The sequence below is a fragment of the Rutilus rutilus genome, assembly GCF_951802725.1.
Source record: "Rutilus rutilus genome assembly, chromosome: 3".
Lineage (NCBI taxonomy): Eukaryota > Metazoa > Chordata > Actinopteri > Cypriniformes > Leuciscidae > Rutilus > Rutilus rutilus.
In genome coordinates, this window is record NC_140211.1 from 11742340 (window position 1) to 11756694 (window position 14355).

Here is a 14355-nt window from a genome sequence, read left to right on the forward strand (position 1 = left end):
TAATTCTGGTGCAATGCCTTTTCCCATAGACTTTAACTGTAGGTGCATTGCACTCTTATCATGATTTAATTTTACAAACCGAGGGACAAATCTCATGATTTTCTGTGAGATTCCAAATCAATAACGTTCCTTTGATAATTACACTCTTAAGGGCTTTTCACACTTGAAATAGTTAACCCTGGGTCATCCTAACCCCTGGGGTAAACTGAATCCTGGGTTATCTTACTCCAAGTTTCACTGTGCTCATAATTTACCCGGGGGTTAACAATTAATCCTGGGTATTCACAAGCTGACGTTTCACATTTTACATTCCTAAACCCTGGGTTAACGTTCTTATTTGCATATTTGCAGGGTCAGTGTCATTGATTGGACGAAGGCAGCATGTGACCTGTTTACATAAAAGCTTTAGCATTGCGCATCCTTGTATTGCCGACTGCACTACCGAGTTTATCCGGAATGGATACTTCGGACTATAAATGTAAGAATGAAACGGTCTCTTCTTCACTCAAATTGTCACGTTTTCTGTTAGCGGTTGACAGTTTTCCTCTCAAACGCTGAATTTACCGTTAATATGCAATATGCAGTGTTTCCGTGACTGTACAAAGCATGCAAATATGTACACTATTGGTTGTCTGTTGCTAAGCGTTAAGCTTTAACATTCTAACGCCGCATAGTTTCACACTATACAAGTTTGGCACCGCAAAAACAGTGTTAACCCTGCTTCTAAATTACAAGTATGAAACGTTCCTTTATCCGGTGTTAAAAGTGATGTTTAGAATGACGATAACCCGGGATTAAGCGCAGTGTGAAAAGCCCTTTTGTGGAAAAGATTCTATATAGAACCTTGAAGGGTTCTATCAGGAGCTTCATATATATTCCATTATGGGATTATATGGATTTAGTTTTAATACATTTTTAATTATGAAACGGCTCGTAAACACACTTTAGCATTAGAAAAAATCTGAAATAACATGTTAAACATTCAGTTATTATGCAATCATTTAAGACATTTCTCCTTAAAAAGAACCTGTTTGGCATAAAGGTTCTTCAAAACTAAAAGAATGGTTTCACTCAAAAAAATAAGACAAGCTGCTGCAAATGATCGACTCAAGTTCAATACATCAGGAAGTGCGCACAACCAAAGGTCCAGACTTCCCGAATCACAACGTAAGGCGTTTTGTGCTCTTTCAGACAGGGACAAATAAAAGGAAGCCGAAAGTCACACGCATTACTTTAACTTTCTCTTTTTCTCTCTCACACACAGAGACTCATAAACAGGGCTATTCAATGCCTCTGGACAAGAACCATGACTCCTCTGCTCTCTTCCCACAATGGGCTCATTGAAGATGTAGGGCGCTCTCGTCTAGCTAACATGTTTTTCAGTTTCACAAGACCAACCATCGTCCAAAACCACAAACACACCAAACAGATTAAACCAGGGCCAAAGTGCTACGAGTGCACAGCTGCCACAAATATGGACTAATAGTGAATCTACTAAAAGAGCCTGAGATTCATGAAGCGCAATGAATGCTACAAATCGTGTGATAGCCCTGTTTGCATTAAATAACTTTCATTTATGACTGCATATGGTGACGAGTCACAGTTGTGGACAAAATTTCCCCCTATAAAGGGATAGTTCACACACACACACACACACACACACACACACACACACACAAAAAAAATCTGTCATTATTTACTCACTCTCACATTGTTTCAAACCTGTAGATCTTTCTGTATGATCTTTTTGGGCCGCCCATTCCTTTAAACAGTATTTTTCTAGAAGATTTTACTTTACAAAAGGGTTAACAAAAGGGAGTTATACTAAACTATAAGTGCTTGCCAACTACAGGGCAGCATGGACCACTTAGTCTGACGTTTCAACAAATTTTACACACAAAAATGAACTAGGATGTGGCGATAGATCTGCAGCATATTTACATCAAAGTCAACCTCTGGCTGAACTCCATTTGGTCCAACAGTCTCTTAACAGACTGAAGACAAGCAGATACATGCAAAATAAATATTCAAATTACTTTTAGGATCTTAAAGTGCAGGGATAATTGTAATGCAGATCTGCCAGGATGTCAAAACTTGTCATTCCATGCCGACATCAAATCATCAGTATTTACTTTAATAACAGACCTAAGTTATGGAAAGGTTTATGAGTGAGCCATAGTATTAGTATAGTAGCCTATAGTATATACTAGTATTTTTTTTTATTTGATTTAACACAAGTACAAGAATTATCAAATTTAAACATCCCGATCCCATACAATTTTCCTAAACACACACACACACACACACAAAAAATGGCGTAACTAGTACAAACAGGTCAAAGTTTCCAACATTAAGCCCACCTATGTTCTCTCTGTGGTAGATTCAATGCAGTCACACAACAAAAGGTCCGAGTTGCCAAGTACATTCTGTGTCAGTACAGCGTATTGTAGTGTAACACAATACGACCCGACTGGTTTGGACCGTAATCAAAAGAAAGGAACAAAGAAGTGCTCTATTTTTGCATGGTAAAGTTGTCATTTTAGCTGTGTGTGGGGATTATACAGATTCAACTGAGATGCCCAACATATACAGATCCAAACTATAACTCACCGTACTGTCTAAACACCTGTTTGAATGAGAACTTACAAATGGCTTATAATGAGAGACAGATGTCTCAAGAATCCAATCTTTCCACATTAACTTAATCCATTCACCCGTTTAATCTGTGAAGTTCCCACATTCTGAGCGGCGTAAATCTTCATAACTACATCTACTACATGAACAGATGTGATGTTTAGAGTGGTTGTTAAAGCATGTCAGTGCAGTTGCTAAGGTATTTTGGGTGGTTAAATGGTTACCTACAGGCCCAAGTCAGAAAAGCCCACCCCAAGTGTCTATGATATTATAGTAATAAGATATGACTGAAGTCCCTCCTCCAGTCAGTCTATGGGATTTCTTGCACATTTTATCATCCACCATGAGAAAAATCAAGTTTGAAAGCTCAGAAAAGTAACAGCTAAAAAAAAAAGCTGTCCAATTTGAAGTATCATATATCTCCAAAGCACAAACAGTGCAAGTTCAGCCCAAGTTTAATACCTGGGGTTTGGTCAAATCACTAACCTTAAGTATGAGCAATAATCATGAATGCTTTAGCATACAGCAGTAATAAATCCATTTCGCAAACCTAAAAGGTTCAGATATGACACAATAATTTCTGCATTTCAACAGCGTCACAGTGTTTCATTTGATATCTTTCTTCTTTTTAGAATATTACCGTCAATGCAGTGTGTAATATAGCTGTTTCTGAATGTAAATTGTCTGCTATGTTTTAAAGATCAATGGTCAAACAAATAAAGTCATTGTCTAAAAATAGGATTGATTCTGACCGGCTGAAACGAGTCGTCAGTAATTCCAGTCTCTCTTCTTGTTACATACCGAAGTAACAACGTAATAAATTTGCATAATGCCAGTCTATGGTCTTCATTGGCTGTCAGCGAACAACGTCTTCTTTGACCCTCAAACACTGTAGTTGAAGCTGAGACTGGAAGAGCTTAGTTCATGTTGTCGACATGTCAAGAAGACGCTGTTTTCAGTGCTGTGAATCCACTGATTCACTTCAAAAGGATCAGGACTCACGCTGGAATTCATACAGAAATACAGACACCATCGTTCCTGTTCGTATCATTGTGTATCAAGTGCCCTCCGGATCTGATATTCAGATATGGTAACATGCGCTGTAAGTGGTAGACCAATCACAACAAACTGGGCCTTTTGGCCAATCAGAGCAGAGTAAACCAATCACAACAGAGAGACTGGTCCGTCTGACCAATCAAAGCAGAGTAGGCTCTTGGAAATGAGGGGTTTAGAGAGACTGGATCTTTGAATGAACCGTTTTCAGACTCTTTGAGAAATGAGGTGATGTGCAATGTATAATAAGAGAAAATTAAAGTGGTTTTTGACCTTGAATGCATGTAAACCTATTGAAGGAGACCTTCAAAATCCAATTAGAAACCTTTAAAATTGCATAATAGGGGCACTTTAAAATGCTACACGACTATCCAAATGTAGTCCTAGATACCTTGCTGCTATTATGGTCAAGAAGCACTAATAAAATAAATTATACGTTTTTTTTATTTTATTGCACCTATTAAAATCAAGCCAACCAGAACACAGAAATGCAGAAAATGCCAGTGGGCTGGTAACAGTGTAACTTACAAGGCGGCGATTATGTGGCACAGTCTGTCTGCCATCCGAGAAAAGAGTGGGCGAGAACGGCAGAGATAGCAACAAGTAGTAAAAAGGCTTAAATTGGCCTCCATGAATTTAGAGTACCGTCATTTTATAAACCAGAAGCATGAGGACAATGATAACTTCCTTGTCCTCATGCTTCTGGTTCTAAAACTGAAGCAGTCTATAAACTAAAAGTGACAGGATCTTAACTTGCTTTCTTGCATTTTTTGCATATCCAGATTTTATCCAGATGGGTTTTTGAAAGTCAGGACAGCAAAAAAACATGAAATCAGATTTTTTCAAATCGGATTCAAAGATTTTTACAGATGGGTCTGGATGCTCTGGCTGCTCAAATCGGATTTCAAACTGTCTTTTGCATCACTCTTAACATGAAAACTGGTGACGGAAATGTCCAAGGATTTCGGCATTTTCACGTGCGATGGAGAGTTCTGCACCGCGACTCAACGTGCCGCTTATTTGGAGAGCGAGATGATGCACCTCCATTTTTCCTGCAACCGTTTTGAAAGCCTCTGCACATACGTGGGTACGCCAACATCATTACCCAATCAACCCATGGAGATGAGTTGGATATTTCTGGACACACAAATCTTATTTCATCACTTGCAATTAATAGTGCGGACAGTCATAAGTCAACATAGCCTTTCATTAACACCAAGCCAGTTTCTATCCGAGAGTTTCACATGGTCTGTCGGTTGTGCGCCGAGCCACATCTATCTGGCCAATGTGAGCAGGCCAACTGCACTCCTGTGCACATGAGGAACCAATTAGTGGTTTATGTTCATCTGAGGGTTTTTTTCTTTTCTTTTCTTTTTTCGTTCAGTAGTTTTTGCTTTCTCTCTGCATATGAAAGATTGCAAATGAGCCTTAAAGGTGAGGAAGGGTGTTTGAGAGAACTCTCACTTGCAAGTTTTCTTATTTTTTAGCCAGTGTTTTATCATTAACTAAAACTACTAAATTGTTTCGGTAATTGAAATAAAGCTGAAATATATAAATATAAAAAATTAAAATAAATAAAAATGTTGCTTTTGGCAGGTAACCGCATTAAATATTTTTAAGTTGAATTAAAATTGCTGAATGAAATAAACACAAAGCCAAATATGGAGTTATTTTCAAAAAAATTACTAAAACTTAAACTAAAATGAAAATGTAAACTGAAAATATATTAAAAAAATCTTGTCTCTGCAAATCTATTTATTTTTAGTACATTTTTGTAGTACAGTTAGTATTCTTTCTTTTAGAAATGTATGGTTTTATTGTTTAGTTAATAGAAATATATATTTTTTTTTCCTGGCAGTTTCTGTTTGAGATAAAACCTTGACACTAGCACAATGCAAACTCTTAATATTCATAATAAATGTTTGTGAGAGACATCAGTCTCTACATCCTGTATCTCAGCTGAAAATCGTCAGATAGGTGGAGCCTGAGGCATTGAAATGAGCCCGGTGAGATTTGCAAGGCCGGAGAAGCATGCAGTCTGTAAATGTTTATGAACAAAGAGGACTTATTTTGCCGGAAACATTGGAAACATTAAGCACATTTAGAGTCACATTGATATAAGAGAAAAAGTGACAGAGGAAAAAAGAACCACAGAGAATGCAGGCACAAAATCTGATTTGTATATTCAAGAAAGAGAAACCAATCTGGATTTGGCCAGCATGGTTTCTTTGAACGTCAAAGCCAACCCATGTCCCAAATTACATTCCCTTATTCCCCTTCCGTTTCCCTAAATGCTCTGCTCTCCCATTCTCGTTAATGCAAACCACATGCAAAAATGTGTTTATTGAGCTATCAAGTTAGTCTAAACAACTAAAAAAAGTGTTGTTTGCACAAATGAAACATCATATAAACATCTCTTATGCTACGGGGCTGTTGATTTTAGCAGTAAAATAGTTGAGCAACTTAAAAGCTACATGACATTTCTTACTAGAAAGTTAATAACGGCGCCATTCTTGAGGCAGATAAACTTAAAGTTTTGCTATTAGCAGACACGCTGCCGAACACTGTTGAGAGACGCACAGACTCAGGTAATTCACGCAATCTCTAATCTCTCTCTCTCTTTATTAATAACTGCATTAATAACTCCATTAGTCTGCTATCAACGGCTCAAACTTCCGTTACTAGCTCTAAAATTACGTTTTAGGAATTAGCAACGGAGGCATGGGATGAGATGTGTAAGAAATTAGTCCAACACATAAGACGTTTTACGGACAAAAACCTGACAAATGTCTTGAAATACAACATCTGAACAAGGTCTTGAGGTGAGGTAACCATAAAGCGGAATAATTGATACTTGAACTATTAGAAAATAATGCTTCGCAGTCACACCATGGCAGCATTACCACCTCGGGTGTGCATGATTTTCTTTCTTTTTTTGTCACAGAATTTTTATCGTTGGGTGTGCATGATTTTCTAACAATTCAACAACCCATAGTAAATTATTCCTTAACTTATTTCACAACCATTCACTAAATATAGACATTACAACATAAATGCATAATTCCAAATTCTTCATTCTAGTCTGCAAATAGACGTTTTCGACCGACGTAAGGCCCTGATATACTCACGGCGAAGTTCTTTTCCATTCTTCTCTTAGGGGTAAAAAGAAGTTTGAAATACGCAAGCAGCGGTATACTGTTAGCGGGCACTAATACCTAATGCTGACCACATTGCTAAGAGTGGCGTTTAGATGAATATGTAAATATGTGCTGTGTCCTTCCCTTTTCAATAACACAATAAACACACAACAAAAAAAGACAGCGGTGGGAAAACAGCAGTTAAGAAAGCATCTGATCTGATCATAGCGATGTGGATATGTTTGAACCAGCTCTGCAATTCGGCACTCCAGTCAAATTTATTTATAGAACACTTTATAGAATAGATTGCTTAAAAGCAAGCAGCTTTAAAATATTAAACATAAAAAAAAAAACAGTGTCACTTTCAATTAGAATTACAACTTCATTTCTAGTATAAAGCAGCTCTCCAGCGTGTTTATGTTTTCACTCACGGACGTCTCACCTCAAGGGACTGAACAGAAGAAATGAACCAGAAGAGATTTTGATGTGAATGAAGGCGGAGCCTCCGCGCACACTTACCTATCACATAATTGCCATGAACAAATGGTAGTTCGAAGGTGTTCACCAGCTGGAGTGAACTGTTCCGGAAAGTTTCCTTAGGCAAGCTGTTTTAAACTCCCGAAATGAACTTCATTTTGGCCTGATTTTGTTCAAAATTACATCATACCAGTTCATTCTTCGATTTCACTTGAAGTTAAACCTGAAGGGGCCTTAAATCTTACGTAAGGCATTTTACAGTACATGTGAAACGGTATGCATTATGGAATGCTACACATGACTATGTTTGTCACATGACCTCATTTAGTGCATTTTTAATGTGCAACAAATTTGGTTATGTCTTTTTCGATACTGTTTACAGTCATATCCAATAATGAGCCAGGAAGTAGACCTGGTTCATTTGTGGCGCTTTGAAAAGAAAGGCCAGGTCAAGTTCATTGCATTGTGTGATACAGTATTCAATGTAGTGTGCACTGTACAAGTATGCTAGCATGCTATGATGTACAGATTTGCTGTACATTCCTGTGCAAAAAAATTATAATAATGTGCCAAGCCCAAAATGGCTAAACTAAGCTTTTAATTGTCTTAACCTCAAATTATTGGTCAGGAGAATTAGCCACATTTAAGATAAATGCACTACTTAAAAAGCAATTGCAGTCTCTGTCATCAAAGACAGAATTAAGTTTTTGTCAGACTATGGGAAGTTGTGTGTGGAGTGATGAATCACAATGAAACACAAGTCGCATGTTGAGAAATATAATAATAAATGCATCTCTACCACAGTGAAGCATGGAGGAAGAGTGTCATTGTGTGGGGAGCTTCTTCAGCTGCTGGTATTGGTGAGCTTTTTCACTGTGAAAAGTGAAAGAGATTTGCTTCCCACAAATGAAAAGTTGTTATAGTAAAGAGGAGTGATCAGATGTTATTTTTACCAAGACAATGCTCCAGCCCAAATTGCAAATACAACCAAGTAGTGGCTTCAGACTCATGTTTTGGCCTTGGGCAGAGTCCAGATTTGAAAATTTGGTCTCACATTAAACTCAAACGAACTGGGAGACAGTTCGTAACTACTTATGAACTGTCTGAAGCCATTAACATTGAGGGGAACAACACTGACTCTTCTTCCTGTAAAAAGCTGTCTGCAAGTTGAGGAAGGCTTTTCCGTGTTGCTTTATCTGCAGTATTTGTGCAATTCATGCTAATTTCCTGACCAGTGATTTGGGATTAAAATGGTTAAGACCATCAAAAGACCACTAAACATTTTACCATTTGTGGCTTGGCTCTTCTTATTATTTTCTCTTTTTTTTTTGCTCAGGAGTGTATATGAGCGTCAAGCCTTCTTGACAGACTTCTTTATCTAATATGACAATCAGAAGCAGATATCAAGATAATGTGCAAAGGCTATGTTTTACTGAAAATGAATGCTACTGAACTGTTTTCCAGTCTGAAATGAACAAAACCCCCCAAAGAAACAAAAAACAAATAACTCACACTCTGAAAAACAACGCAGCACAAATTCAAACGATCCTGAAGCAAAATAACATGCAGAATCTGCAAGCCCAAATAAAACAAAGATGTTAAAATAAATGATACGCTAAAAATAAATTAAACCCTCATGAGCGACTGTATTTCAACCGTGGTTTACAAAACCATATGCTCCGTGCAAAACAGTTCAGCTGAACCAAGCCAGTGAATCGTTTGGTATCCACCAAAGGCAATAACTGATTTTGCAACAATTTAAACGAAGCTTAGAAAAATCTGGCCTTCCACAAAATCTAATTTTAGTACATCTGTTCACTTTGAGCCTTGATATAGTAAATGAAAGAATCATATCATAAGCCCCGTGTGGTACTTCTCCACTTGAGTCCGCCCACCTGTCGCTGCTCTCTTTCCTGTCAGCGTTGCATTACACCTCTTATGGCTACGGCAAAACTTCCTGTACGCCACTGTCCGCCCCTGCATCTTCATTCTTACTCACTAACACAAATTCTCACCTCCCACTATAAGACAAAGAACAAGACAAAACTTGATCCTAAAACCTTCATGGCTTATTTGAAGAAACTAGCTGGGAGGTTTTGTAGTGTTTCACCAAACAATTTCGTCAGTTACGTTTATTTGACTCAACAAATGAGAGAGATTGATTCGATCCAAATTTTCCATTAGAAATTCTTTTCAGATCTGTTTCTGTTCAGTCAAGTGAGTTATGAAAGAAACACTTATGTCTCAACCGAAATTCCAGGATTAAGCACGCGTAACTCGTTGCATTTGATATCTTCCCAACTCTGTACACAACCAATGTAGAGTTTCAAAATGCTTTTAAGATCAAAGAAACCTTATTTTGACATCTCCACACAAGGGCCTATTCAAAACTTTTCACATTCATATATCAAGGTTTGAAAAAGAGTTATATTTCAAACAGATTATGACAATGTTAACTAATTAAAGTCAGCATGAAACAGAAGTTGCGATCGTTTTTTTCTTCCCTATTGTGACATATATCCATGTGAAACAGCTTCCGAACAACAAAAAATGTAGCGCGGGAGTCGCAGGACTATCGTTTGATGGTTGCGGTTTGCTATTGGTCGATCTCATGTGAGTGACAGGTTGTCCCGCCCTCATGCCAGTAAACACATCATCAGATAAGAGTTGAGATGTCATTGCAAGAGAGAGGGGAAGTTATATTTTGATTCAAGATTACGAGGACGTAATAATAATAAAACAATGTGAACTGATAGATAATTTATAATCTACACTGCAATATTCCATAAAAAAAAGAAGGAATTGTCAATTTTGATTACATCGTGACTTAATAATCGTATTAAATGTCCTTTCTTGCATCTCATCTAAAATGTAAAACCTAAAATCAATGCATTTACAAACCACCAAACAAAAACTGCTTCCACTGTAAAACACTTTTAAAGCAAATTTTCTGACATGTGGAAAGCAAAACACTGAGACCATGTCAACTTGTCAATCACCGCAGTCGCACCAACCAATTATCTGATATTTTGGCAATCATCTCTTCTGACAAGATCCAGACATTGAGGCGATTGACACAGAAAGACAAGCTGGGAATAATTAAGCATCTGTGGTAAAAACATGATGCCAGAGGGCTTCCGCCATGATATTTACTGCTCTCCACTGGCCCAGCATGTTACCAGACAATAAACAAAACAAAAGCACATGTTGCAGACACCCATACACTGCAAGTGATCACAAACTACAACACCCCCATTATTACCAAACCAACAAAGCAGTCTAGACAACAAGCAAGCTATGGCAAGCAGTTTAAACCTTTACTATTTAAACGTACACTATGTCATTTTTTTCGCCGCTAGGGGTCGCTAACCTCTTACAATAACAAAGGCGTAGTTTGATGACGCAACACTTGCTAAGAATTATGGATCTTGTCGTCAACGTCAAGCCGACCGATCTAATAATGTTTATGGATGAGTGAATACATCGATGTTTTTATCATGACTGTGATATGAAGCAGTTCGGGATTGCTAAGAGACAGCTATCAGCTCCACACGCGACGCGAGTCCCGCGGATATAAAAGGAATATGGACATTTCATTCTACCGAACTACACGCAAGTGCAGAATTACTACTCACAGATCAGTTTATTAGACAAATTAAGCTTGTGAGGTAACGCAGCGCTGTTTCACTTGGTCTAACATTACACTATCGCACTAAACTGCATTTGAATGTGTTGAAATTTGTGTTAGTTTGTCTGTATGAGACTAGCAGTAAGCTAGATCAACATTAGAATAACATACAGATCATATTCTAACATTTTATCATTGTTGAACTATATAACATTGATTAGTTTTATGTAAATGTGCTCACCTGTTTAATAAAGTACATGTAGGAGCGGTCGAAGTCTTGGACGTGGAGCTCTCGGCATCTCGAAAACACCGCGCTGATATTGATTCTCGTTTTAGTTCTCCTTTTTTTATCCAAAGTCTGCTTGCCATGGTCCATAATGTTTGAACGAAACAACAACAGCGTGCAAATAGACATTGCGAACTACACAGTTGTCCACGTCTGTCGCCTTGGTTACTATCAGAGGGCTCTGGTTGCTATGGCAGTACGAGCGTAAACCAGGGATAACGCGGATATGAAGCCATTGACGGCGACAAAACGGAAATAAAGAAACGGGACGTGTCTTCGAATTAAATTACAAATTTCTCCTAGTTTGAAAGTTGTTGGAAACAGTCGGGATAATGTAAGTACACAACAAAAGAAAATATATAACATAGATATATTAGCAAAGCAAAAAAGTTACATATTGTACCTTTAAAATAGTTTTTAATCATGTCTTATGGACTCACTTAGCCTAACTTTGTACAATTTGTTTCTGGACCCACACACCAGAAGGGTCACACCTTGGACTTGTTTTATCTTGGTTTTTCAGTGACTAATCTTAAAATTTGTGTTACTGCTATTTCTGATGTGGTTGTTGACTCTGTGCTGGCTTGCACTCTCCCCAGATCTTATCATTCACTGCGTTTTTCTAGATGTTTTAATTCCTCTACTGCCAGGACATTCAATGATGTGTATATATATCTACCCAAACCCCAAATGCTGTGAAAGCCCTCTGATGAATTGGTTGATATTTTTTAACAGTAACTGATACCTTGGACTCAACTGCCCTCATGAGGTTACAGAGATCCAAGGTGATGCAGAAAGTTCAGCCGAAATAATCGCATTTGGCCCAACAATTCTGTCTTCTGACAGTGTCAGTCAGCTTGGTCCCCTCTTGTGCGCAACAGTGTAAAAAAAAATGTTTTGATTCCACACTGTGGTTTGATGAGCAGATTAGTGCTGAAAGATGTTGAAACTGTTATGCATGCTTTTGTTACATGTAGGTTGGACTATTGTAATTCGCTCTATCTGGGTTTGCCTAAAACAGCCGGTACAATTGGTGCAAAATGCGGCAGCCAGATTACTGACTGGTACTAAAAAAACGTCAGCACAACACACCTGTGCTTTCTTCTCTTCACTGGGTACCGGTTACGTTCCATGTTGATTTCTTAAAGTTTTTAAAGCTTAGCATGGACTTGCTCCTCAGTATATTTGTTATGTTCTCACCCCTCACCCTGCTTCTAGATCCCTTTGATAATCCAGTCAGCTATTACTCTCAGTTTCTCGTTCATGTTTTAAGTTCCTCTTCCGTTTCCATGTAAATCTTCTTTGAAGAACTATTTTTATGTTTTAATTGAGGGCGTACATTTTTCGTAAATTTTTTTTTTTTTTTATAAATTCTGTTTTATATTTCTTGAACAGCACTTTGGTTTCAACATCTGTCATTTTAAAATGTGTTTTATAAATCAATAAACTAAACTAACTAAACTATGCAAATAATATTTGTTTTTAAAATACTGGTAAATAATCCAACAGTGACTGGTATCTTTTTCAATTTGTCTAATTTATTTTAGTGTTTATTCCAGTTTTTTCTTTTAGCAATTGAACGGACACTAATATAATTCCAGTTGTTACTAGAAGCATATTGGATCTTACAAGAAAAGTTTTTAAATCATTCTGACTAGACATTACGTATTAACACATCTACATACGTATTAGATTTAAACTAGAATTTTTTTTTACCAAGTGAGGTAAGAAATGTTACACAAATGTTACGCTTTATTTAAAGGTGTCTGTTACAGTGTAATTATACATTTACGTACTGAGTAAAAATAATTAACTACATGTACTTACTATAGGGTTAGGAATAGGGGTTGGTTTAGGGTTAATTGCATGTCATTATGCATAATTTACTGTTATTACAACAGCAACTACATGTAACGTGTAACAAGGACACTGTAAAATAAAGTGTTACCGAAATGTTACTAGCAAGTACTGGGATAGATAACAGTCTCATAAAGAGGTACTAGTATCTAAATAAGTTCTAGTGAAACTGGATTAGGTTCCAGCAGCAAGTCGAATAGTTGTCGCTATTTGGAAAGTGACTATTTGCTAAATAATAAACACTAGTAGTACTGAAACACTACTAGTGGCTAACTGAAAAGATACTAGTCTCTACTGGGAGAAATTACTAGGCTAGTATTTAAAAAAATAAGGGATAGTAGCTAATGAAGAGTTAAGAGTTTTGGATTACTTGTAAACCCTAATTGATTGATTTATTAAAGCCGATCATAAAAATGATACTATTCAGTGTTAACAATTAACTGTAAAAACGGCTTGCCATAGAGTGTCAGAAACATTGAAAGTTGGGAAGGAGACAGTTTGATGAGATAACCATGAAAGCCAACAGAGGAAGCGAGACTTGGCTTTGAGTTTGTTTGACAAAAAATGACGCAATGAACAGCAGCCATTGTTGTTGTGTCAGTGTCATTAAAGACTGAATGACATTTAAACTAAAACATTCTTGGAAAATGTATAGAACAATAGATTTTGAATTAGTTTTATATCCAACAGTACACAAATGGCTGCATATAACAATATCTTCCCAGAACTAACATAAAAACCTCTGAGTGAAATTCCACGAATTGACTGTGGTAAACAACAGAGTTGACTACAAAAAACAATAGTTTCTATTGCTAGTGTTACTTAAAAAGAATGATTAATGAATATGGGACCCTCAGTGTTAGAAGTTATCATTCTTTCTCTTAAATTTTAAATCTAAGTTTTATTTCTTTTTATTGCCAGTGTTCTAAACCAGTTAATTGGTCTCAGGCAGACCAGGCCTGTTATTGTCTGGCTTTGGGGTGGTTTTGTGCACTTTTTCAAACCAGCTTGCCTAGCCAGTCTAGCAGATCAACTAGGACCAGAAAACCAGTTTAGGCTTGTTTAAGATGCAGTTTTACCATTCAGTAATATCGCTAAGACCTGGTTACCATGTAATATATTGTTTTGCGAGGGAAGTCTGTTAGTGTCAGTTTGTTACACACACCCTGCATTTATCACACACTCCCCCCAACAAACCAAAAAAATCCGTTTTAAATGTTTTGACAGTGAACAAACTTCACATTTGTAAATACTGATAGCATATGTATTGGCATGATTACAAA

The 14355-nt window shown here is 37.2% G+C and overlaps 1 protein-coding gene across 2 annotated transcripts in view; it reads right to left on the bottom strand.

Moving 5' to 3' along the window:
* eml3 (EMAP like 3) overlaps window positions 1–14355 on the bottom strand; it is a 40853-nt gene that overhangs the window by 26218 nt on the left and 280 nt on the right. The window lies entirely within an intron of this gene.